This window comes from Sinocyclocheilus anshuiensis, unplaced genomic scaffold (assembly GCF_001515605.1).
Source record: "Sinocyclocheilus anshuiensis isolate Anshui unplaced genomic scaffold, SAMN03320099.WGS_v1.1 scaffold801, whole genome shotgun sequence".
Lineage (NCBI taxonomy): Eukaryota > Metazoa > Chordata > Actinopteri > Cypriniformes > Cyprinidae > Sinocyclocheilus > Sinocyclocheilus anshuiensis.
This window is the reverse complement of record NW_015536541.1, coordinates 454,526-459,933: the sequence shown is the minus strand read 5'-3', so window position 1 is coordinate 459,933 and position 5,408 is coordinate 454,526. Positions and strand designations below refer to the sequence as shown.

General features: G+C 36.6%; 1 long non-coding RNA gene across 1 annotated transcript in view; it reads right to left on the bottom strand.

The window, feature by feature from the left end:
• LOC107697639 (uncharacterized) overlaps positions 1-3,943 on the bottom strand; it is an 18,884-nt gene extending 14,941 nt beyond the window's left edge. Inside the window, exons 1-2 of the long non-coding RNA XR_001635226.1 lie at positions 3,929-3,943; positions 3,035-3,037 (exon numbers count right to left, since the gene is read on the bottom strand). This is a non-coding gene — a long non-coding RNA (uncharacterized LOC107697639). The remainder of the gene's footprint in view (positions 1-3,034; positions 3,038-3,928) is intronic.
• Between the last annotated feature and the right edge of the window lie 1,465 nt (positions 3,944-5,408).

The window sequence follows — 5,408 nt, the reverse complement described above, 5'->3', positions numbered from 1 at the left end:
CGTAAAAAGACAGTATAAGTCATTATAATCCGTAATTATGTTCCCACTGAATGCATCAAATGCCTCGTTTATAATGGGTTTTAATGTTTTTGTTTCGTTGCTCCGGGAGACGGCATCACAGTATGGTAAGGGGCGTAACATTTGCGTCACACGCTTGAGGTATTCGGCTAATCACAACGCACTGGATAGCTGGACAATCAGAGCACACCTCGATTTTCAGACCGATGAGCTTTGTAAAAATCGATGCGTTTCAGAAAGGTGGGGCATAGAGGAGAAACAATAATGTACAGTATGTGGAAAATAAAGTGTTTTTTGAACCTAAAACCGCATAAACACATTTCATTACACCAAATACACAAAATAATGTTCTTTTTAGCAACATCATATGACCCCTTTAAGAATAAACCAATTTTGAGTAAGATCTTTTCACTGAATCAGATCCAGTTCTGAATGATTTGTTCGCAAAACCAGTCTTCAAGTTCAATCTCTTCAGGATCATGGGAAGCTCGAAAGTCTTTATGACTATAATAATAATTGAAGTAATTTCAAAATATCTCATTTCCTTTCTGATTATTTCAGTATTTTCATTTAACCAAGTATAATCCATTCTGATAGGTATCAATGAAGCTTTAACCATCTTATTTTCAGTGTTACAAAGCAGACATGCTCTTTTCAGAAATGTCATCCAAAATATTACTGCTGCTTCTGTTGAAGCTAATTTGACCGTGTTAAGTAGATTTTTGGAGATATTAAAAGGCCCTTATGGTCTCGGACTGCAAACACAACATGAAAGTTAAATTGATCCTTTCTCTCTCAAGTTTCTGTGTGAAAAAGTAAGTGGTCTGGCAGCATCTAGGTGTGTATTCCTACAGTAACAAGTAAAGTGTAGTTTATTCCTATAGGTCCGATAGCATATAGCTTCCAATATCCCAGAAATCTCTATTCTATTCAAACAAGATTGTTAAAAGAATGATCTCAAATCAAGCACAACATCAATTATTTTAAATTTTAGTCTGTGTTGTGGTGTTTAAGTTCTTGTCAGCATGATTTTTTACGGTGCACTTCTCTACATTGTTTCTACATGCAGGGAGTTCAGCTACATTAAGCCCACCTCACCCTTTCAAAGAACACACACACACACACACACACACACTAAGGACCTACATATCTCAGGCTAATTGCAGTGAGGGGAAATTATTCATATTCTGCCTCAGTCTGCAAATATTCAGATGAATGGGAGATTGGGCCCAGACAAACATGCACATGCTCAACATGCATATAAGGGTCAACAACATTCTTCCCCTCTTTTTTTTCTGGCCCAGATCTATTCATTTATTCAACAAAAACATTAAAAATGCAACCCATGTCTTGCAATGACTTGAATACACCTCTTCTATAATGAACATGGTTTTAATTTCTGAAATAAAATTACTTTTGAAATTTTGGGGGTGGCACAGAATCAGCAATGTCAGGGAGATACAACTGTCCTGATATCATAATGAAGACAAAAACCTTTAAAACAAAGCCTTATTAATTAATTTGGCTCAATCCTTTATTAAAGGTAGGGTAGGCAGTTTCAGAGAGACTAGCAATAGCAAGCTAGCTTTGAAAGTATAAGATCCCACCCTCCCTGCAAATCACTTTCCAAAGCCAGGCCTCCTCCAAAACACAGGCTAACCAATGATACGATGAGAGACGGCGTTGGTGGAGTTTGAATGCAACATTGTCAGATTACCTCATGTCTCATTCACCGGTGAGAAAACATTACAGTATAAAGCGCAAAATATTACAATAATAATGCCTTCCATTCTCGCTTGGTCTGCAATAGCATACTGGAACACGCTGATGACGTATCATGTGTGTCGAAACAGGGTGCACGGGGGTATGCAAATAGGGGAGAGCAGGGTGAGTTGAGACAGTTTTTACTTATGGTGTGTTTAAAGTGAGCACATGACAGTAATGGGTCCAACTTAAATATGTATATACTTCTCAGGATGTGGTGTATGCTTGGGAATAATAAATACTTTGGATCTAAAATAAACTGCTTTCAAAATATGGCTTTCCAAAAAGAGGGCAAGTTGAGCCACAAAGAGTTAAACTGTGCCATTGATTATGCTGAAGTAAAACTGAACATTTTCACCTCATGCTATATCAAAGGAAGAGAAATTCTATAAAAAATTACTTCTTAAGATATATGTGTGAGCCTTGTGATGGACTGACCATCCATCCAGTGTTTTTCTCTACCTGTGGCTCAAGACGCTGGGTTAGGCTCCAGCTCCCCACAAAGAGGTTTGGATAATGGAATGGATGGATGGATGGATGGATGACTTCTTAAAAGTTTTATTTAAAGATACAGTTCACAACTCTGAAGGCATTTTTTTCATTATTTAAACATTTCAGCACAAAATAAAGTTCAAATTGAAGAATTAAAAAAAAAAACGGACCTTACAGAACTGGGCTAATAGAACTTAACATCCCACTTATAAATGTTGCAGGGAAATACAAGTTCATAAAAACTTCAATGGCCAATTTTCATAAACAAGGCCTATTTAAAATTTTAACTCAAAACAAAGAACAAAATCAAAAAATTTTAAACTTAATGAAGTATAACTTAGAATTACAGTAAAATAATACTTTATAATCATAAGAAGGGGTGAGCCACTGGCTCAACTTACCCCAGGACTTTTGGCTGAAATTACCCCACTCTTACCATTTTAACAAACTTGTATCATCCAGCAGTTTAGAGCTAACATCATGCTAACAGTATAGCCTCATATTATAACCTCCTAAAGCACAAACGTGTGATATTTTTTTCAGATTTGTCTGTAATTGTTTAGACACAAGCAGCATGAGTCCTTGAACATACAAAAATCACTTTGAACAGCAAAAATCCGTTTTTTTTTTTTTTTTATATAAATTTAGTTACCAATTATTCCATGGACCATGGAGTAAAATTTGTAGTCACATCACCAATTTTGTTTAAGGTTGCCTAGAAACAAAGGGTGGCTCAACTTCCCCACAGTCTCAAATCAACCCGCTCTCCCCTACATACGTTCATAGGCAGGTAGGATAGCCTATTGTAGCCCTCAGACTGAGGGATATGATTACACAAACATTTTATGGTCCTACACCTTCCACAGATGATATAAATACATTTAGACTACTTAACCTAGTGATTGCTATCAGGATGTGAAAAGATTTTCAACCAGCATAACTAAAAAAAAGTTTTTGAACAAATCACCTACCCTGCCTTTAATATTAATATTTCTCGAGGAAAAATAAAACAGAAAACAGCAGAAAACATAAAGCAAGAAATTATATCAGAAGACCCCTGAAGATAGTCAGGAGTCAGTTAAATAATAATAATAATAATAATAAGTTTAAAAAAATATTAATAATAATTAATAAATTAATCATGATGTTTGTTCAAAAATACTTTTAAAAATATATTCAGAATGTTTTTGAAATTAATGATTAAGATTCACATGTATTCAAACTCAGTGTTATTTCAAAGTTATTAGTTATTACTTGATGGTTATGCCACATGACATTTTTCAGTCAAACTCTTCTTGAAAATTCATCATGAAATCTACATGAATACATGGAGTACATTTCTAAGAACATAGCAAATGCATTTTCACTAGAATTTAAAAGATTTTTCTCTCTCTCTTTTATATTTTTTTTATTATGAACACTCTTATATGTCACTGATCCAAAAATATCTTCATGTCCCTTTTTACTCAACATAATTATCAACACACCAATGCCATAGTGATTTTGGGAGCCAAACCTATTAATTCAGTTAATATAGGCCACATTCATGCGCACACACACAATTTAACCAGTACTCAACCATTAAATCCTGACTAACCCCTCAAGTACAAATTAAGACCCTTCTTTTCGTCGCCTTCATTTTCATTTGTGTCACTCTCTCTCTCTCTCTCTCACACACACACACACACACACACACACACAAGTGTCCACATATGGAATTGGGTGGAGCTCATCTCTAACAGCCCTTGAAATCCAATGAAATCCACTCAGAACTCCCAGTGCAAGTAAAATATTTAATCACATTCATATGAAAAGCTACAGAGCATGTCAACAACTTCCTTATTCCACCAAAGGCAGCACCTCGAATCGTCAAAAAAAAACGTTAGCTGCCCATCCACGCCCTAAAACCTTACACTACTCGCCCAGCAGACGTACAGCGTTATGCAAATACAACTAATCCTTGAAGCCAACATCTAAATACGACTGTTATTATTTTTCCTGCCCCCTGCCTTCACCTTTCACCTTTAAAACACGCACGGCCTTGTTAGCGAGCATCCAGATTAAGTTTCATCATGCAAACCGACGGACTCCATTTTCATTAACGCACGTCCACGATTTCCACCCTCGTAAAGGACAGTGGGCCGTCAATCATGAGGAATATTAGATGAGAAGGGAAGAGATGGCTTTTTAATCACTTTAAGTGAAGAGGAAGGACAGGTGAGCTTTCTGAAAGCCTTCTAGAATATTCACCGCACAATCAGTCCATATATATGACAATGCATATCTAAGATTTGAGGCCGCATATTGCGAGGTCTCACAAACACCAGCGATAAATACACACACATGCAGGATGATATGCAATTATTTGATTTAAGCCTGACAGTTCTGAGAAGATGCAAGTAAATTGAGGTGATATGCTTGAAATTCTCTCTTGGATTTCATATTGGATAAAGCTAATGATCTGGGAGTATCCGTAATAGAAAATACTTCATTTAATCACAAAGATACTTCAGATAAAGAGCTTCCTTCCAGCGTTGGCCTCCACAGTATTGCCTTCCTAATTATAAATGGAGGTAGCATGCTAAAACACATACGCCGTCAGCACATGTGTGTGCTATGCTGTATTAATTAAGAAGAGAGATGAATAAATAAACATGACAGAAGTGTCTCATTAAAAATAAACCACACACCACAATCCAGACCCCATCCCACCTTTAGCAACCACTGTGTGTGTGTTTGCATAACAGCGTTTCATATGGAGGCCTCTAAAACCTTGTGCATCCATCACTTCCATTTGAGCTTGGTCTGTTCGTTTAACCTCCCCACCTCTTTCTTCCTCCTGGGTATTTTGGCTATACGGTGTCCTACAAAGCTACACCACGTTTTTCACAGGTGACAGAAGTATTGCAGTCTCTATGTCAGCCTGGATGTTTGTGTACGTGTGCATCTGTCCAAACCGGTTAGACATAGACCGAGAAATGGGGAAAAAGCTTTGGAATCATGCTGGATATATCACATTCTGTTTGTGCATGAGATTGTGTGACTTTTTCAGCCAAACAGAAAGAAACATGACAATATACAAATATCCGTGCTCACAAGACACCCAAAGTATAATATAATATATATATATATAT